Source organism: Herpailurus yagouaroundi, unplaced genomic scaffold, assembly GCF_014898765.1.
Source record: "Herpailurus yagouaroundi ecotype Mexico unplaced genomic scaffold, PumYag 29, whole genome shotgun sequence".
Lineage (NCBI taxonomy): Eukaryota > Metazoa > Chordata > Mammalia > Carnivora > Felidae > Herpailurus > Herpailurus yagouaroundi.
In genome coordinates, this window is record NW_024412377.1 from 72637674 (window position 1) to 72660830 (window position 23157).

Genomic DNA, 23157 nt, shown 5'->3' on the forward strand with positions numbered 1-23157 from the left:
CATTATATTTTTAGTCTAGGATCTTAGAATGAGAATCCCTGGATCCAAACACATGAACATCTTATGCATTTTAATAAGCGTTCCTAATAAATATGAACGTTTTTGTTTCCACTTTCTTCTTTTATAGTGCCTCCATTGAAAGTAATTTAATTGGGAAATTAATATTTCTTTATATTACAGTGCTTTAAAATATACTTTGTTTCACTTGATCTTTGTATAAAATCAAGTATTTCTGTTTTGCTTAATGGTTTACTTCCTCTAAAACTCCAATGGCGATCAGATTCATGTTATTTTTTTCCCTTCTGAGTGATAACTCCCCATGTGCTAATATGGTGAAAATGATACTGCATGTTTGATAAATAACCAGCTTAGAAGGTTTTAAAAAAGAAAGGTTTATATTCCCATGTTAGTATTTCAGTAATAATATTTAAGTAATATTTAAGTTAAGGATAACTTTCCAAGGACGCCCCTGGATCAAAAATGTGTGTTTATGGTTTCTCCCATGATGTCCCCAATCCCTGACTTCCTCGGTCTGCCTTCCTCACTTAATTAAGGTCTCTGCTCAAATATCACGTTTTTCTCACCACCGTCCATATCGGAGCCTTCTGTCCTTCTTCCCTACCTATTCTGCTTTTTCTTTACATCAGATGCTACACGGAAGACAGTAACCTTGTTTTGTGTAATTGTGCCGAGTTTGCTTTTTTGGCACTATAACTATCTGCACCATGAGAATAAGGATTTTGTCCAATGTACTTATTGCTACATTTTGAACACCTAAAATACTTTCTGGCCATTACAGGTGCTCATAGATATTTGTTAAATTAATGAATATCTGCCAAATCAATTGTTTGATTTTGTTCAAGTATTTATTATTTCAGAGTAAATTTTACACTCACTTTCATGTGGGTAGAGAATATGCCGACAGAGAGATTGTAGGTCTTTTTTTGTTTCCTTATACCTTTGAATATTAAAAATTCTTTAAAAACACTTGGAAACATGAACAACTTAATTTGGGTGAAAGACATATTTCCTTTTGAACGTGGATATTTTAGTGATTAACACAAAGAAAAGAAAATACAAACTCTCCTGTTGTCATTGTTCTATGATCTTGGTGAGCAGCTTATCGTAGTTTGGACAACCACATACTATGTGATAATATAGTATTGCCATGTAGAGATGGCTGTAGTTGAACAGGGAAATTCTAACAGCAATGTTTTAAAGAAAGGTTTTGAAAAGATGTTAGAATCATGCATAAAATCACAAGCTGAAATCTGTTATTCATTATATATAATCTTAAGAGCTGCTCAGAGTTTGGGTTGTGATTGGTTGGCATGTTGGTATTTAACATTCCACATGACCTACAGGCACAGCTAGAAATGCTGTTTAATGTTTTGAATCACCACTTTTATTACCCGAACTTTAAAAAAAATGCCCTATGCAATAAATGCTTTTGATTTATATTAAAATGCAAAAGGAATCTAATATAAAATAATTATAGCCTCATAATATTTTTAGTTCTGGACAACCACTCCCCCAGTCTGAAATATTTTATGGTTTACATGATATAAGGCATATTACTTATACATAGATACCACCATGTGTCCTAATTATTGATAGGCAGAGATTTTCCTTTATCACCAGTTTGTTTTCATTTATTCTTTTTACTTCGAGTTTCTCATCTTTGCATCTATGTGCCTGTCTGTCTATCTGTCGATCTACCTATCCATCCATCCTCTCTATCAAAATTGGAAGGGGTGCTTATAGCAACAAATTAGAATAATTTAACAAACTAGTATTAACCATCAAAGTGTTCCATAATTGATTGACTGGTCTTTTTAGACTCATAGCTTAGATACCTGAGGAGTTCAGCTATTCTCCTCTATTCATTCAGATAAACTCCTTCCATGTTAACATTAGCCAGGATCAAATCAGATTAGCTGTCAGGGCGAACACAGCTCTGAATAATAATAGGATAAAATAAAAATAAGTGTATGAGTGATAATTCAAGGATTTTACTGCTAGGGATGTGCTACAAATTGTGTTCTAGCTTTCAAGCAATCAATGTGAGGAGAACAGTTCAGCTCTAAGATTTATGTCTGAGGTGTTTTTTGTTTTTTTTTTCCAGACCTTTGTGGAGTTTTAGAGGGCTGCTTTCTTAGTTACTAGTGTTTCCTAAAGAGACACTAGCACTCTTAAGGCCTAAAACCATAGCTACCATATTGCAAAAAGGAGTGTGTGTGTGTGTGTGTGTGTGTGTGTGTGTGTGTGTGTGTGTGAGAAATGTATAGAAAACTGTCATAATACTTACCTATGCTTAGAAGGGGAAAGAGAAAATATATGGAGATTCTCATGTTTGTATAATGGTTTACTGAATTGATTTGTTTTGCTGAAAAGCTTGTTAATGCTGAAAAATTCCAGGGGTTTTCTTCAAGGACTATCCCCAATATTATATTATTTCCTAGGAAATTTATGAACTATGTTAACCCAAGTTTCGTGTATCTTTTAAGGGATTCTTAAAAACAAAGTATGCCATAAATAGTCTCCAAAAGCATATCTGGTTTATTTTTCTTTTTTAAAGTGCTATGTGAGGAACAAGGTAAATACCTTTATCTTTGATATCTAGGGGAGGAGATTACATAACTCTTTTTAGCAAAATAAATTTCCTTAGTAGCTTGGTAAAAAGTTTTCTCTTTGGTAAAAGTTCTCAGTTTAATTTAAAATTTTACCACTTGTCTTGGGTTTTACTTGCTTTATGGGCACATAGAAAATCTTCTCAGGGTTTCTGGGTTTCTGTTGCCTTTATGGCAATGTGCTCCAAAGTAATCAATATTGTATTAAAATTGCAGGTTAGGTGATTAAATATGTTTTTCAAAATGTAAGCCGCTTGTAATAATGTTTGTTCATATGAAAGTGAAAAACTATATTGCATCTAGCAAATTTTCAGAATCTATGCATTTACTTTTGTAAATTTGTCTTAATATTTCCATGAAAAATTGCTATGTGTTTTTGTCCATAAGGAGTAGGTGGGAAAAGCCACATGATTTTAGACTTTATTGCAGACTGGGAAAGTTATAGCTCTCTTGTGATCACAATTTTAAAATACAAAAGTTGTTTTCATAAAATCACTTTTGTGTCCTTTCAGTCTCAACCATATAATGTTTATATATTTGTGTGGTTTTATTTTATTGTAGGTGGTACAGGGAGGATTCAGACATGATTCAGCTGTTTTGAAATCATCGCAGGCAACTGCCAATGCTGTATTTAAGAGCCTATCAAATCTGTTACTAGGATTTTGCAAATTATTGGCAGAAATCTAGTTAATAGTAGGTGTGCAACATAACAAAACAACAAAACAAATCAGACCACTGTTGGTCATTGATCAGTGTCTCAGTATCTGATCATCATGATCAGTGAAAAACGCTGAATCAAATTGAAATGGTTGATTTCACAGCACCTTTAAGAAATGCATTATCTGTACATCTCACAAGAATAGAAAATGCTAGTGTTGTGTGGGTTAAAATACATTAATTCCACATAAAGCACTCTACAAAAGAAAAGGATATTTGATTTGTATGGCTTTAAAGTTTTAACAGATGAGTCTATCCCTGTGAGACCACAGACCATTTACCATCACTAGATTGATTTCTTTCAATGCTAAAGGCTTGATGGTACTTTTCAGTACAGTTCATTGTGAGTAGAATGATACTTCAGATACACATTAACTAAAGAGCCTTCAGAGGCTGTATTAAGGAGATGAAATTCTGCGGCAGAGGGAAAAGTAGCATTTCCTAAGAAGCAAAATTCTTGATAAGGTTTATATAAATGAAAATATTACAACAATTTCTAAGTTTCTTTGTAGGAATTGAAATAATCAAATAGTCTTGTGGTTAGCGCAACATTAATTTGTTCTAAGAAAAAGTAATTTTTAGTATTTTTTAGTGTTTTAATTTGTTAAATGTGCATTCTGCAATTTTTTTTTTCTGAAGCTATTTTGCTTGCAAGATGGATACATTTGCAAGATGGCTATCACAAATGACAACTGATATCAATTAAACGGAACATGTATTAAGAAATTAAAATCAGGGGCGCCTGGGTGGCGCAGTCGGTTAAGCGTCTGACTTCAGCCAGGTCACGGTCTCGCGGTCCGTGAGTTCGAGCCCCGCGTCAGGCTCTGGGGTGATGGCTCGGAGCCTGGAGCCTGTTTCCGATTCTGTGTCTCCCTCTCTCTCTGCCCCTCCCCCGTTCATGCTCTGTCTCTCTCTGTCCCAAAAATAAATAAACGTTGAAAAAAAAATTTAAGAAATTAAAATCAGGATGCGCACATGGCTCAGTCAGTTGAGAGTCTGACTCAGGCCAAGATCTCAGAGTTCATGAGTCTGAGACCTGCTTCAGACTCTCTGCTGTCAGCAAAAAGCCTGCTTCAGATCCTCTGTCCCCCTCTTGCTGCCTGCCCCCCCTCAACAATAAATAAACATTAAAAAAGAAAGAAATTGAAATCTAAGGATACTATAAAAAGACATTTTTATTTTATAAATCTCCATTTAAATTTTAGATGACATGAGATCGAGAGAGACAATTATGTAAGATAAAGACACCAAATTAAAACAATAGTTATCTCTGGATGTGAGAATTTTGGCACATTTTAGTTTTCTTTAATGCTTTCTTCCATTTTCCACATACTTACTTTAGAAATCAGAAAAATAAATATATTAAAACATGATGATTTTAAGGAGGACAACCAGTTAGGATCATCATCCAGCAGAAATTTTGCCAAATTAACTGCACCCTATCAAAGGGTAACTTCCTGGGAGAAGAGCTGAAGACTATGAAATTTCTTTTGAACAGAACCACATAACATGAATGAATGTAGGTGTTATATTAATTTTTAAATACAATTATTCCCAAATGTGTTTAAATGCACTAGGTTATTAGTGACTGAAAAATTAAACTTAATAATCATGTTCATTTTACTATGTTATCAAAATTAGATAATTTCCTATTCCCATGTCACTTTGTCACTTTGTGCTATAAAGTATATATATGTTATGTGTGTGTGTGTGTGTGTGTGTATACAGTGTGTGTGTGTGTGTGTGTATATACACACATATATTTATATATAATTATATTTTTGTATATATTTGTATCTGGTATATTTTTGTAAATGTTTGTATATATTTGTAAATATTGTATATATATATTTAACATATTTATATACATACATGTATATATACACATATATATGTATACACACACACATATATATATATGTGTGTGTATATATATATTTAACATATTTATATACATACATGTATATGTACACATATATATGTATATATATACACACATATATATGTATATATGTGCATGTGTATATATATTTAACATAATATTTATATACATACATGTATATATACATACATATATATGTGTGTATACATACATGTATATATACATACATATATATGTGTGTATACATACATGTATATATACATACATATATGTGTGTATACATACATGTATACATACATATATATATACATACATGTATATATACACATATATATGTATATGTGTGTATATATATTTAACATAATATTTATATACATACATGTATATATATACACATATATATGTATATATGTGTATGTGTGTATATATATACATATATATTTAACATATTTATATACATATATGTGTATATATATATATACACATATATGTGTATATATATGTGTGTGAGTGTGTGTATATATATATATATACACACACACACACTTAACAGATGAGTCTGTCCCTGTGAGACCATAGACATACATATGTATATTCACGGGGGACAGGGTGGAACTTCTTGTACTTTAGTCCATCCAAATTGGATTTGTTCTTATTTCCTGGTCGCCTCATTCAATAAGAGTTCTCCACATTGATTATGTCCTCTTCTGAACTTCTTCAGTGCTTATGGTCTGAACTGCCCAAGTGGGTAACTGGTGTGTAGAATTTATGTTCCAGTGCATGCCAGCTCTGTCTCTTCAAAGATATAAAGTCCTTATAGTTCTGATACCCATTTTCCCCCCAGTCTCCCTACCATGGTAGACAAAAAATATTTATTGATAGACTGACTTGAAAGAATGTTTTGATATCATGTTGATTTATTACGGTAACATGCAGACTGTCCCACTTTCCAATGTAAATAACAATTTTCTATTCCCAATGAACATTCACTGTTTACTGTCTTAGAAAGAGATTCATCTTATTATGGAATTAAATATTTTGATTATTAAAATCTGATTTAGTTTACTCTGGCTTAAATTTAATCCTGAAAAACAGACTTTCCTTCTATGAATTTATCATTAAAATCCCCATAAGAGAGAAAGAGTAAAGAAAACAAACAACTTGAGTATACTTCAGCTAAACTACTGTCAAATTATGGGAGGAGTTGTCTTAATTATGAATGTGATGGCATGATTTTATGCCGAACAAGCAAACTATCAATAAACAAATAAATCCCAGGAAACTAGATCTCACCTTATGATACATGGGCTTTGCCTCACAAATAAGAGTAGCCTTGCTAATTGTTTCCTCCATCAGTGTCTGTCTCCTGTTTTAAAAACCCACTTTCTATAACAAAAATTTAGCTGCAAGCACTGCTTTTGGGTTGCTTAAAAAATTGGTGTCTTTCTCGGGGTACCTAGGTGGTTTAGTAAGCTAAGTGCCTAACTCTTGATTTCAGCTCAGATTATGACATCACAGTTTGTGAGACTGAGCTCCATGTAGGGCTTTGCGCTGACAGTGCTCTCCCTCTCTCTTTCTCTCTCTCAAAATAAATAAACATTAAAAAAAAATGATCTCTCTCAATTAATGGCTTTCTACATCTCTTTATATTTTGAGATATACAAAAAAAGACAGACAAAATTGTCAGACACTCGGAACAAACCATTTAAGTATGAGTCATTCTCAGCAACAATGAACTTTCTCAGAGCCAGAGGAGGGGGAGACACTTGGTGACAAGGCTGGAGAGGACAATTTGTTGTGACTGTTGTGCTTTACTGGATGAGAGACTCTCTGTTGGAAAGGGGTTTATGGGACCAGCACCTCAGAAGGAAAGCTGAGCTACAATGAATCCATGCTACGAATGGCACCCTGCCTGGGGCAGTGAAAATCAGCCTTCCCTTGAGATGCAGTGTTGAACAGGGGATTTGGTTTCATTTGAATGATGAGTGAAGGAGGTTGAGGCAAATCTGGAATGTCACTTTCCAATAGACAGTTTGTGTGGAGACTGCCTGCTTACAAGATGGAGCCCATAAAAAATATCACAAGAGATGTGGCAGAAATTCACAGTTTCAAAATTCACTATTTTAAGAAAAGTTTATCATCAAGGAAAAGTATATTCTCAACAAAATACAAAAACTACTATGAAGAAACAAAAATGAAAACTATAAGGGGCAATTAAAAGACATTGGGAAGAGATGAAAGCTTTCCAAATGATTTAAGATTTAATAATTAAATTAAAATTCATACTCAGAGACAGCAATAACAAGATTGTTTCAGATAGGCAAAATTCAAACAGTATGCTATGGAATTTCAAAATTACAATAAACTAAGAAACAAATCAAAGTAAAGGATTCAAGAGTGGAAAAAGAAAACAACTATAAGCTAGAAATCCAGATAATTTGAGAAATACTGAGTATTATTGAATGAGTGTGTGTATGCTGGCGGGGGGGTGGGTAGTTGGGTAGTTGTAGAGTGTGTGATTAAACAGTCTTAAGTTATAGGAATAATAGCAAAGAGTTTTTAGTTCCTTTACACTGAGACAAAACACAGATTTAAACATATATATTAATTACATACCAAGAAAATAAAAATCATTAGAGAAGTAAAGCAAAGATAATAAAAAATTAAAACAGAAAATTGTGACAGAAACTACAAAGATTCTAAAATGGGACAAAACAAATCTATATGTTATTTAGAATAAATAAATCTAAAGCAATATGCCAAAACGATAAAAAATATTAGAATCAGTCCTTGCGTGCCAGATGTATGCAAATAAAAAGGAACATTAAAAAAAAGCCCACAGGGATGATGCTAGTCTAAAGTAGGTTTTCTGTCACAAATGAGAAATAGAACATAATTACATATTGATAACATATGCAATTTATTTTGGGGCAGAAATGATAAAAAGAAAGGTAAATTTTTTGTTACATAGTGTGGTAGTCTAAAATCCAAGGCAATCTCCAGTGACCTCTAGCTTTATGTAGTGTCCTACTCTTGAGTGTGGGCAAAGTCTTTTGCCTGATGAGTTTTCACCCTCACAATTACCTTAGGTTGTAGGGCAAAATTAAAGATGTAGTTATGGACCCAAATAGATTGAGTTCAAGACAGGGAGATTATTTACATTACTCTAACATAACCAGAAAGGGTTTTAAAATATGTGTAATTTAAGAAACAAAGAGAAAAAGAGACAAACAAAAAAAGAGACTCTGAAATATAGAGAACAAACTGATCATTATCAGAGGGAAGGTAGGGAGGGGGATGCGTGAAACAGGTGATGGAGATTAAGAATACACTTATCGTGGGGCGCCTGGGTGGCGCAGTCGGTTAAGCGTCCGACTTCAGCCAGGTCACGATCTCGCGGTCTGTGAGTTCGAGCCCCGTGTCAGGCTCTGGGCTGATGGCTCAGAGCCTGGAGCCTGTTTCGGATTCTGTGTCTCCCTCTCTCTCTGCCCCTCCCCCGTTCATGCTCTGTCTCTCTTTGTCCCAAAAATAAATAAAGGTTGAAAAAAAATTTAAAAAAAAAAAAAGAATACACTTATCGTGATGAGCACTGAGTAATGTATAGAATTGTTGAATCACTATATTGTACACCTGAATCTAATATAACACTGTATGTTAACTCTGCTGGAATAGCATTAAAAAAAAAGAAATTAATTAGAAAAGGAAGAAAATTCTGCAATATACTATAAAATCAATGAATCTTGAGGACATTATGTTAAGTGAAATTAGCCACACACAAAAAGACAAATATTTCCACTTACAGGAGGTATCCAAAGTATTCAAGTTTATAGTGACAGAAAATAGAAGAGTTGATTTCCAGGGGTTGGGGCAGGAGAGGAAGGGGGAGTTGATGTGAAATTGGTGTAGAGTTTCAGTTTTGCAAAATAAAGAGTTCTGGAAATGGTGGTGGTGGCGGTACAACAATGTTAATTTAATTAATACTACTGAATTGTGCACTTAAAAATGGTTAAGATAGCAAACTTTATCTTCTGTGCATTTTACTTCAATAAAAATACTGAAAAAAGTTCTTTAAAAAAAAAAGAACTGGACTTTTTCTAGAGAGAGAGAGATTCGAAGTTTAAGATGCATTTGGCATCAGAGAGATTCTCCATTGGTGGCCACATGGTAAGGAATGTAGAAGGCCACTAGGATTTGTGTGCAGCTCATGGCTGACAATCAGTAATAAACCATGGACTTTAGTCACTAGGAGCTAGCAACCTGAATGAGTGTGGGAGTGATCATTCCTTGGAGCTTCCAGAAGGGAACACAGCCCAGCTAACACCTTGCTTTTAGCCTCATAAGATTGTGAGCAGAGAACTTAACCACACCATGCATGGACTTCTGATAAACAGATTTGAGAGTTAAAAATAAGTACTCTTTTAGGTCACTGAGTTTCTGACAATTTCTTACATAGCAATAGAAAATTAATACACATATAAATAAAGTGTTCTAAATTGCTGAATTCAAGGTATCGGTACAAGGTCAGCAAACTATTATGGAAAAACAGATAAGATGGAGAGAGGAATTCAGAGTGCTTGTACTAAACAGTAATGAGCCAAAATCTCAGTTGAAACCCAACAAGTAGGACTTAGAACTCAAAAAATTGTCAGTGCTCATGAGCACTCCTGATTGCTTCAGGACATGGTCTGGTAGTTTGGGTGTAGGTTATGTGAGTGTTTTAGAGAGGTTTTCATTATAAAAAAAGGATGAAATTGTACGATGATGGTTTTGGATCCTTGGGACCCATACATATTTTATATCTCTTGTAACTTGGTTGTACCATCTATAAAAGTAAATATATTTGTGGCTCTATATTGCATCTCCTTCTTATGTGGTGCCATGTCTCATAAAATGAAACCCTAGACACAGCAGTGATTGATACTATATTAAAGGACCTGCTGAAAAATTCTGTAAGGAGAGAAATTCAAAGCTACAATATAGCTGCAGATTTTAGACAGAACTTTTTCAGTTTCTGATAAACCAAATTGAAAAAAAAAAGACATATGATGTAGAAGAGAAATTTAATGAGTAAGCTTACTGATAAGTAACCCAGAAACAAAACAACCTACAAGTCTACAAACAAAGACAATAGACCATAGTAGAATGTCAATGGATATTTAGAAATAATGAAGCCATACTAGGCCATAAAAAATCAACAGATTTAATTTGTTTAATGTTTATTTATTTATTTATTTAGAGAGAGCATGATCAGGAGAGGAGCAAATAGAAAGGGAGACACAGAATCTGAAGCAGGCTCCAGGATCTGAGCTGTCAGCACAGAGCCCGTTGTGGGGCTGGAACTCACAAACTGTGAGATCATGACCTGAGCTGAAGTTGGACACTTTAACTGACTGAGCCACTAAGGTGCCCCCCCCAAAATCAACAAATTTTAGATAGGAATTGTACAGAAAATTTTCTATAATCAGCATGTAACAAAAATAGAAATTAAAGGCAAACGAAAACTAAACTACATAAATCTAAAAATTTTATTGGGATAAGAGAATAAATCAAAAAGAAAATTACATTTTAATTAGAAATTAATTTAACTTAATTGTTGTTAGTCAAAATTTCTGTAATAAGACAAATAAGATATTTGAATTAAAATTAATATCTTTCAGAGGAGCCAAGATGGTGGAACAGCATGGAAGTTTTGTTTTGTTTTGTTTTTGCATCTCATGTCCATGAAATACAGCCAGATCAACACTAAACCATCCTGCACACCTAGGAAAATGATTTCAAGATTAACACAACAATCTGCATAACCTGAACCACAGAATTCAGCAGGTACGTGGCATGGACAGGTGAACTGGGGGAGAGAGAAGCCACAGAGGGCAGGGAGCTGTTTTTGCTTATGGAGAGAGGACTGAGATGGGAAGAGAGTACAAGAAAAGCAACACCCCAAGAAACAGCTGGAGAGAAAGTGGAAAAGTGGAAAGAGCCACAGGGACTGAACTAAAAAATGGGAGAAAGGAGAAAGGAGAGGGTTTAAATTCCATTAAGACTCTATAAATAGGGAGCACAGAGTCTGAAACTCCGCAGCTGAATACCTGGTGGTGCTCTGGTGGGAAGGGCGAATCCCCAGGAGCAGAGTGAGGTCTGGGGATCCTCAGGGCACACAGGGAGAGGCGGTTCCCCTGCTGGAAGGACATTTGATAGAGGCTATGTGACCACCCAGTTCCAGCAGACCCCAGAAAACAACTACATTCACTGATGCTGGAACAGGTTGTAAAGGGTGAAGCCTGGTGCCAGATGTGTGTTGTGATTTTCCATAATCCCTGAAACACTGCTGCCACACGATCATGTGAACTTTTTCTGCACCCAGCTGCAGTCTCTGGGCATCAGCAGTAGCAGCACGGTCCTGCAAATGTTCCTGGGTGCAGCCAGCATCTGGCCATTGCTTGGTGAGACCCTTCCACAGAGGGTCTAAGCAGGTTAAAGTCACGGCCCCTCAGAAATGAGGGGTTGGGAAACACAGCCACATCTGAGTTAAAACTCAGGAGGGAGGTGCCACATGGCAACCTGATGGCTTGATCACAGACAGTATAAAGTGGGGAGTGGATGGAAGCCAGAGACAAAGGGCGGGTGTGAAATTGCTGATCAGGGAGAACAGAGTTCTGATACTAGAGACTGGGTAGCTGGGTGATACCATTTTCACCCTTCCCGTGCATGCGCATATACACCTACAAGTGCCACAACCATCTATTCTAGTAAGCTAAGCATCATCATCTAGTAGAGAACAAACCGTTACACTGAGCCCCACCCAACATGGCCAACGTCACTCTTCAGGAACACCACAAATCTCTCCGCCAGTCCATATAGTTTATGGATGATAAAGTGCTTCATAATTTGACTTCTAGGGGAAAAGAATATAATTCAATCGTATTTCCGACTGCTCACTGGTCTACCTATTCAATTTTCTTTTACTTTTTCTTTTTCATGTATTTCTTTTCTTGAATACAGAAAGATAATAATTATTTTCATTTTCAGTTTTTATTAAAAATATTTTTAATTTTTTTCTACTATATTTTTTACGTTTTTGTAAATTTTTCAAATTCTATTTTACTTCTATCATTTCATTGTATACATTTTTTCAAATTTTCAAACATTTGTCTCCCCCCCCCTTTTTTTTCTAATCTGTCAAGCTCCTTTCAACGTCAGACCAAAACACACCTTGGATCTAACATCAGTTACTTGATTTGTGTGTGTGTGTGTGTGTGTGTGTGTGTGTGTGTGTGTGTGTGTGTGTTGTTTTACTGGTATTTTTTTTACCTTATTAATTCCTCTTCTTTCATCAAAATGACAAAATGAAGGAATTTACCCCAAAAGAAAGAGCAGGAAGAAACGAGATCCAGGGACTTAATCAACACAGATACAAGCAAGAGGTTTGAATGAGAATTTAGAATCATGATGATAAGAATACTAGCTGGGATCGAAAATACACTAGAGTTCCTTTCTTTGGAGATAAAAAAAGTAAAAGCTAGTCCAGATGAAATTAAAAAAATGCTACAACTAAGCCGCAAACTCATATGGATGCCACTGTTGCAAAAATGGATGAGGGAGAGTGAGTCAGTGAATAGAGGACAAACTTACGGAGAATAACGAAACAGAAAAAAAGAGAGAGACTAAGGCAAAAAAGCATGATTTAAGAATTAGAGAAATCAGGGACTTATTAAAAAGTAACAACATCAGAATCATGGGAGTCCAAGAAGGTGATGAGAGAAAAAAAAGGGTGTAGAAGTGTTATATGAGCAAATCATAACAGAAAACTTTTCTAACCTTGAGAAAGACACAGACATCAAAATCCCGGAAACACAGAGGACTCCCATTAGATTCAACCAAAAACTATCATCGACAAGGCATATCATAGTCAAATTCACAAAATACTCAGGCAAGGAAAGAATAATGAAAGCAACAAGGGGAAAAAAGTCCTTAACCTACAAGGGAAGATAGATCAGGTTTGCAGCAGACCTATCCACAGAAACTTGGCAGGCCAGAAAGCAGTGGCTGGGTACATTCAATGTGCTAAATCAGAAAAACATGCAGCCAAGAATTCTTTATCCAGCAAGGATGTCATTCAGAATAGAAGGAGAGATTAAAAGTTTCCCAGATAAACAAAAACTAAAGAAGTTCATGACCACTAAACCAGCTCTTCAAGAAATTTTAAGGGGGACTCTCTGAAGGGAGAAAAGATGAAAAAAAAAAAAAAGACCTAAAGCAACAAAGATGAGAAAGAACCAGAGAACACCACCAGAAACCAACTCTACAGGCAAAATAAGGGCAATAAACTCATATCTTTCAGTACTCACTCGAAATGTCAATGGACTAAATGCTCCAATCAAAAGACATAGGGTAACAGAATGGATAGGAAAACAGGATTCATCTATATGGATCTGTTTACAAGAGACCCACATTACACCTAAAACACCTGCAAATGGAAATTAAGGGAAAGGAAAACCATCTACCATGCTAATAGCTGACAAAAGAAAGCCAGAGTAGCCATGCTTATATCAGACAATCTAGACTTTAAAATAGAGTGTAACAGGAGATTAAGAAGGGTATTATATCATAATTAAGGGGTCTATCCACCAAGAAAACCTAATAATTGTAAACATTTATGCTTCAAATGTGGAAAACCCAAATATATAAATCATTTAATTACAAACATAAAGAAATTCATTGATAATAATACCATAATAGCAGGGGACTTCAATACCCCACTCATGGCAATGGACAGATAATATAAACAGAAAAATCAACAAGGAAACAATGACTTTTAATGACACACTAGACCAGATGGACTTAACAGATATATTCATAACATTTCATCCTAAAGCAGTGGAATGTATATTCTTCTCCAGTGCACATGGAACATTCTCCAGAATAGATAACATACCAGGACACTAATCAGCTCACAAGTACAAAAAGATTGATATACCGTGCATATTTGCAGACCACAATGCTATGAAACTCGAAATCAACCACAAGAAAAAATTTGGAAAGATAACAAATACTTGGAGATTAAAGAACATCCTAGTAAAGAATGAATGGGCTAACCAAGAAGTTAAAGAGGAAATTAAAAAGTACATGGAAGCCAATGAAAATGATACCACCACAGCCTAAAACCTCTGGAATACAACAAAAGTGGTCATAAAACGGAATATAGCAATCCAGGCCTTCCTAAAGAAGGAAGAAAGATCTCAGATACACAACCTAACCTTATGCCTTAAGGAGCTGGAAAAAGAACAGCAAATAAAACCCCAAACCAGCAGAAGACAGGAAATAGTAAAGATTAGAGCAGAAATCAATGCTATCAAACCCAAAAACCAGAACAAATCAATGAAATCAGAAGCTGGTACTTTGAAACAATTAACAAAACTGATAAACCCCTAGCCAGCTTGATAAAAAACAAAAAGGAAGGGACCCAAATAAATAAAATCAAGAATGAAAGAGAGATCAAAACCAACACAGCAGAAATACAAACAATAATAAGAGAATATTATGAATAATTACATGCCAATAAAATGGACAATCTGGAAAAAATGGAAAACTCCTAGAAACATATAAACTACCAAAACTGAAACAGGAAGAAATAGAAAATTTGAACAGACCCATAACCAGTAAAGAAATTGAATTAGTAATCAAAAATCTCCCAAAAAACAAGAGTCCAGGGATAGATGGCTTTCCAGGGGAATTCTACCAAACATTTAATGAAGAGTTAACACCTATTTTCTTGAAGCTTTTCCAAAAAATAGAAATGGAAGGAAAATTTCCAAACTCTTTCTATGAAGCCAGTATTACCTTGATTCCAAAACCAGACAGAGACCCCACGAAAAAGGAGAACTATAGACCAATTTCCCTGATGAACATGGGTGCAAAAATCCTCAACAAGATATTAGCCAAATGGATCCAGCAATACATTAAAAAAATTATCAACCATGACCAAGTGGGACTTATACCCGGGATGCAGGGCTAGTTCAATACCCACAAAGCAATCAATGTGATTCATCTCATCAATAAAAGAAAGGACAAGAACCACTTGATCCTCTCAGTAGATGCAGAAAAAACACTTGACAAAATACAACATCCTTTCTTGATAAAAACCCTCAAGTAAGTAGGGATAGAAGAATCATACCTCAAGATAATAAAAGCCATTTACAGACGACCCAATGCTAATATCATCCTCAGTGGGGAAAAACTGAGATCTTTTCCCTTAAGGTCAGGAACTAGACAGGGATGTTCACTCGCGCCACTGTTATTCAACATAGTATTGGAAGTCTTAGCCTCTGCAATCAGACAACACAAAGAAATAAAAGGCATCCAAATCGGCCAGGGGGAGGTCAAACTTTCACTCTTTGAAGATGACATGATACTCTATATGGAAAACCCAAAAGATTCCACCAAAAAACTGTTAGAACTGATTCATGAATTCAGCAAAGTTGCAGGATATAAAATCAATGCACAGAAATCAGTTGCATTCCTACACACGAACAATTAAGCAACAGAAAGAGAAATCGAGGAATTGATCACATTTACAATTGCACCAAAACCCATAAAATACATAGGAATAAATCTAACCAAAGAGGTGAAAAATCTATACACCAAAAACTATAGAAAACTTATGAAAGAAATTGAAGAAGACACACACAAAAAAGAAAAATATTCTATGCTCCTGGATAGGAAGAACAAATACTGTTACAATGTTAATACTACCCAAAGCAATCTACATATTCAATTCAATACCTATCAATATAATACCAGAATTCTTCATAGAGCTAGAGCAAACAATCCTAAAATTTCTATGGAACCAGAAAAGACACCAAATAGCCAAAGCAATCTTGAAAAAGAAAACCGAAGCAGGAGGCATCAAAATCCCAGACTTCAAGCTTATTACAAAGTTGTAATCATCAAGACAGTATGATATTGGCAAAAAACAGACACTCAGATCAATGGAACAGAATAGACAATGCAGAAATGGACCCACACATGTATGGCCAACTAATCTTTGACCAAAGAGTATCCAATGGAATAAAGGCAGTCTCTTCAGCAAGTGGTGCTGCGAAAACTGGACAGCAACATGCAGAAAAATGAACCAAAACCACTTTCTTACACCATATACAAAAATAAACTCAAAATGGAAGAAAGACCTAAATGTAAGACAGGAAGCCATCAAAATTCTCAAGGAGAAATCTGGCAAAAACCTCTTTGACCTTGGCTGCAGCAACTTCTTACACAACATGTCCCCATAGGCAAGGAAAACAAAAGCAAAAATGAACTATTAGGACCTCATCAAAATAAAAATCTTCTGCACAATGAAGGAAACAATCAACAAAACTAAAGGCAACCTATGAAATGGGAGAAGATATCTGCAAATGACCTATCAGATAAAGGGTTAGTATCCAACCTCTATAAAGAATTTATCAATCTCAACACCCAAAAAACAAATAATCCAGTGAAGAAATGGGCAAAAGACATGAATAGACACTTCTCCAAAGAAGATATCCAGATGGCCAATTGACACATGAAAAAATGTTCAACATCACTCATCATCAAGGAAATACAAGTCAAAACCACAATGAGAGACCACCTCACACCTGTCAGAATGGCTAACATTAACAACTCAGGAAACAATAGACGTTGGTGAGGATGCGGAGAAAGAGGTTCTCTTTTGCACTGCTGGTGGGAATGCAAACTGGTGCAGCCACTCTGGAAAACACTATGGAGGTTCCTCGAAAAATTAAAAATAGAATGACCCTATGACCCAGCCATTGCACTACTAGGTGTTTATCCAAGAGATACAGGTGTGCTGTTTCGAAGGGGCACATGCACCCCAATGTTTCCAGCAGCACTATCAACAATAGCCAAAGTAGGGAAAGAGCCCAAGTGTCCAAGGGTTTATGAATGGATAAAGAAGAGGTAGTGTATATATACAATGGAGTATTACTCGGCAATCAAAAAGAATGAAATCTTGCCATTTGCAAATATGGGGATGGAACTGGAGGGTATTATGCTGAGTGAAATTAGTCAGAGAAAGACAAAAATCATTGACCACTCATATGAGGACCTTATGATAGAAAACAGATGAACAAAAGGGAAGGGAAGCAAAAATAATATAAAAACAGGGAAGGGACAAAACATAAGAGACTCTTAAATATGGAGAAAAAACAGAGGGTTACTGGAGGGGGTGGGCTAAATGAGTAAGGGACATTATGGAATCTACTCCTGAAATCATTGTTGCACTAGATTCTAACTCACTTGGATGTAAATTGAAAAAAATAAAAATACCAAAAACAAAACAAAAAAATACATTTTATCATATTATTTTATCATATGTAATAAATTTTCATATTTTTATTAAAACAAGCTATCAAATATGAAAAAGCTAGGAAAAAAATTACAAAATGCTTAACAAAATTTAAAACATGCCTATAAATTAAGGATTAAAATATAGTGGGATGCCTGGGTGGCTCAGTCAATTAAGCCTTTGACTCTTGATACCAGTCATGATCAGGTCATGATCTCACAGTTGTGAGACTGAGCCTTGTGTTGGGCTCCATGCTGAGCACGGAGCATGCTTAGCATTCTCTCTCTTTCTTTTGCCCCTCCCTTCATCACGTGCTTTCTCTCATTTAAAATAAAAATTTTTTAAAATACATATTTAAGAGAAAGGAGACACAGTGAAAAATAAGAGAATAATATAATTAGCAAATCTATTCCTTTTGGAAATTCAAAAATCAGTTACATAAAGAAAAAAATAAACATTCACAGTATAAGAAATTAGAAGTGGGCATGACTCAAAATAAGATGCAATCTTAACAGGAGACTTTGGTCTCATAATTATGGTAATTATCCAGATAAATATTTTATGCTATAAAAATACTTTCTACTCATTTGATAGAATTGGCAAAGCCTCAGGACTCTGGATTCTAAGTGACAATGAAGACATAACACAATCTGGTTTAATCAAGATGGAGTGTGTTTTCTTGCATAATTGAAATATTCAGGGATAGGTCTAACTCAAGGTGCCCGTGCTGCAGGGACTTCATATCACCAGTTTATTTCCCTAGAGTTCTTGGCTTCACTTCTCTAAGTTAGGTGCTTTCTCTGGGAGGTTTTCTTTTCATGGAATTTTTATAGTAGAATATACAGTGTCATATTTACTCATCTAAATAATAATTTCCCTATACTTCACCCTTAAACAATTTTCTGACTTAAAAACATTAAATTATATGTTTTATAACATTTATAAAGTAAATAGGAGTCTCCCTGAATCAGAAAAAAAATCTTGTTTCTTTGCAATTAATAATACTCAAAGTAATCACTTTGAAAAATTCAAATACATGAGGCTTATTAACCTGAACTTCTAAACTTCCTATAAATCAACATTTTTTACGCACAATTGTTTATAAATGAAGAAATAATGAATTGGCATATCCTATGATTATTCTATGCTGAACTATGTATCTTAACTCTTCTTTAAATATATTTTAACACTTTTCAGATAAGATTTTATATAGTCTCAATATATGTATTAACAAAGTTCCAGGAGCTTTGGGTATGTATTTTATAAAATTGCCAGTTTTAAAATACTCGTTCTGGTAGTTTATTTTAAAACAAGTATTTATTTTCCATTTTTAGTGTACAAAAAGAATAGGTAAATTATAACTGGAAAAATAGCTATAATGTATCACTTTTCTATTCCCTAATTCTTGTATATTATTCCACTTAACAATTTTTAATTTGGGGCTTCTCTTAGAAAACCATATATGCAGCAAATTAATACTATTTAGAAGAAATGTGGAGATAGTCTTTGGTATAAGACTTTCTGAAAGTTTAGTAAAATTATTGCTTCAGACTGTGACTGTTACTATTTAAACTATTACACATCGATACTTATTTAATAAATTACAGAGTCAAATTAGAATGATAATTTTCTGAGGCACCTAGGTAGCTGAGTGAGTTAAGCCTCCAACTCTTGATTTTGGCTCAGGTCATGATCTCACAGTTTGTGAAATTGATCCTCGCATATGGCTCTGCACTGGCAGTTTGGATTCTGCTTCGGATTTTCTCTCCCGCCTCCTTTCTCTCTCTGCCCCTCCCCACTCACATGTCTCCTCTCTCTCTCCTTCCCTCAATATAAATAAATAAGCTTTAAAAAAATGTGGGACTCCTTGTAAAAAAATAAAAATAAAATGGCAATTTTCTGCTGTTTCCTGTGGTTTCAATATATGCTACAAAATGCCCTAATGAACATGAGAATTTTCTGAAGAACAAATTAAAATACATTTGCATGGGCTTTATTTCCAGAAATTCAGATTAAATAGGACTGGGAGACTTGGCTTTATTTTAATGAGAAATCCGCAGGTTACTCTGAGGCTGCTCATGGACCACTTGGGAGTTTTGAGGGACAGATAGAGAGCAGAAAACAAAAAGTTACCTTTGTTTATCTTCTCCCTCTCAACCTTTAAATAGAACATTCATACTCTCCTATTATTTCTATATTAGGAATAACACAGCTTTCATTTGATGAAAGAGTTGCATGAGTAAAATTTTTGAATATTAATACATTATTCCATAATAGTTAGAAAGAGAGAAATCAGAGAAATTTATCTCTACAGAGAAGCCTGAAATATGATTACGTGTACTTATTCAAAAAGCAAGGCTAGAGCTTAATGATAGATCAGTGTATATTTTATTATATTCACTTCTAGAAAACCTGCATTATTGTTAACAAAAATTTTGGTTAATACTAAATTTTGGACAAACCTTGAAGCAACGTAAAATACTGAATATTCATTAAACAAATCCTCTTCAATCTCCTTTCTTATCAGTGAAATACCAAGAAGATTTAAGATGATAATTCAAAGAAAACATGAGATATCTTTTTCTGATTAAGGTGTAGAAAACAGCAAAAGAATGTCACTCACCACCTAATAAGAAGAAAAAAGGCAGTTAACTGACAAAAATCCTAATTTTTCCTAAAACCATCTGAAAGCTACAGTTGCAAGGTAGGTAAGTTGTATTACAAAAACTGACAGCAAAGGAAAAATGAGTCACAGCATTTGTTTCACTTTGGCAGGTCACTGGAGGAAGAGCTGATCACCATACAAGGAAGTAAGAAATCAGCTAAATATTTACAGATCTGTAAAACCTTGATTTAGAATAACATGTTAGTTTTGAGTCACTGGATGCCCAGGAAACAAGAGTCTTCACTCACTCACAAATTCTTTCCCCTGGTCCTTTCTTAGGTACTCAGAACAAGGATCGGGGGTGGGTCAGGGAACAAGTGAGAGTCCCTTTGGGAACTCAGAGAGGAGGTTATCAGTGGGTACTGGGTGACAGGAACTGATCAACATTTTCTTCCCTAGACCTACTCCAACATGAAGCAAAACCTTAAAGGCACTGGTGGGAACAAACACTGCAAGCTCCAGGGTCAAGGCAAATGTTCATTGCTTCTGGTGGAGGAGTAAAAGTTCTCTACTTCTGAGGAGGATCAAGAAACACTCTTTGTTATAAGAAGGAGAGACCTGCTCTTTCTGGGAGGTCAGGAAACTCTTCTGCTCAAAAACACCACCGGCACAAAGCAGAAATTGGCTCTCATTGGAAGAGAAGGAGTAGAAGGATTATTGAGAAACTGAGCACTTGGGTACCGAGGTCTCTGAGGAAGAATGAAGCTGTACCAGAACAGAAGCTTCATTGCTTCCACCAATGAGAAAAGCTATCTACCACTGGAGGTGAAAGTGTGGTTAGGGACCTCCTCAGAGGCACATGAACATGAAGGTGGAGCAATAACAGTGAGAAAACCATTCAGAATCCTCATCCATAATCAAAGCACAAGGTAATGTCACCCTTCTCTGAAGGAACTGCATGGAGTCTGTGGTGAATTAATGGAAAGGAAAGAAATGGCAAAATGGAAATCCATCTCAAACTCTAATTAGTTTAATTCCATCTCCCACAATAATGTTCTGGCAGGTAAGGCTGAGCACTTCCAGGCATAAATAATATCGATTTGGTCTTTTTCCTACATACAACATCAGTGTTTAATCAAAATTACAGCACACACACACACACACACACACACACACACACACACACACACACGTACACGCACACACACATGCACCACCCACACCCCAATGTGAAGGAATAAAGAATTAGAAACAGTAAGATTTATTAGAGAGGCCTAGATATTAAAACAATCAGACAAGAACTTTAGAGTAACTGAGATAAATATTTAAAGGATCTAATAGAAATGTGGCCAACAGTAAAAAACGGAGTAAAAAGAACCAATAACAAGAAAAATAATAATGAATTCTTCAAGTTTTGATCGAAGAATCATTTAAAATAAGATTTGATGGAACATGATTAGAAAGCTTTTGCAAGGATGCAGATACACCACAGAACGTAATGGTTTCTATTAAAACTACTGTCTAGATACAGTATAAATCCAATGTAGGTGTATATTAAACCACAGATCTTTTCCCATCTCTGTTTTTAATTCTGTTTCGCCTCTGACTTGATATCTTAGTACTCCAGTCCTCAGTTATTTCCCTCTTTCTATATATTTCTTCAGGAAATTTTCTGTATGCCACTCAACTTGTCATTTAATTATGTATATTTGGATAATTTAATTATTAGTATCATCTCTCAGATTATATCTAAATATGTAACAAGGGTCCATGGGATGCAGAAAAAAACATTCTGCTGAATTGTAGGGGAACTTTTCAAGAAATTATTTAAGTTTAAGGCAGAACTGACTTCAAGGTTCTCTGTGAGTACCTCCAATGCTCTGCTGCATCAGTTCAGTTGTTTGTATCCCTCTACTAGATTTAGTCCTTGGAGAGCATAGGACATTGTTTTGTTCTTCTTGATATCTGCAATATCTAAGACAGTATCTATCATATACAAGATAAATAATGAATCCGTGCTGAAGGAATGCATGCATGAAGAGATGAATGAAAATTTGCCTGTGGCCCAGGTGGACTCCTTAGCATTATTCTCCAGTATTTTCATTTGGCCTCAGTATAACTTAACTACCTGATGCTGGCTGGATAATCATCTGACCAGCTGGTAAGCAGAAACTGCATGAACCCTTGTCTCCTTGCATTCTAGAAGTCTTGGCAGAGACTTGAGACTTGCTTCCTTTAATATAACAACAACCCACACTGTTATTTTCATTTTTATATGACCTGAATGATAGAAAATCTTCATTGTAATTTTCTTCTTTATTTTCATCACTATGATATTAAGCTTAGATTTGCTTAGATGCCATTACTCTAATGCTGATGAAGATTCTCTTTATGAGCACTTCTTTTTATTATCCTTATTATGTTTCATGGGTTTTCATGGTGGTATTTCATTATTTGGTGGTAAAACATGACTATTTTTATTTTATCTATAGCTAATAGATATTTTCTTATCAATGTAAAATTTCTATTCTTAAAGCCAAATTTCTTTCCATTTTGCTTTGTAAGAAGAGTATTCTGAAGAAGTTTATGCTCATAATGATGAATATTTAACGAAAAGATAAAGTACCAAATTTTAATGAAATATTGCTATAAGATTACTAGGTGGAATATCTTCTAGATGAACTATATAGAATTTCCAACTAAGGTACCAGAGGTAGGCATGGAATTCATTGCAGTTAAATATTTGCTGACAGGTGAGCCTTTCAATTTAGCTTTGTGCATGAGTAAAGAAATCTGACCTTGTTTGGCTTTCTTTTAGAGGATGTTTTCCCATGAGATGTACTTCTGTGGGAAGTTTTTATACTCAACCAAGAAAAAATCTTTTTGCCTGCCCATCTTTAGGGTATGTACAACACTGTGAAATACTTTTTGCAAAGAAAGAAAGAAAGAAAGAAAGAAAGAAAGAAAGAAAGAAAGAAAGAAA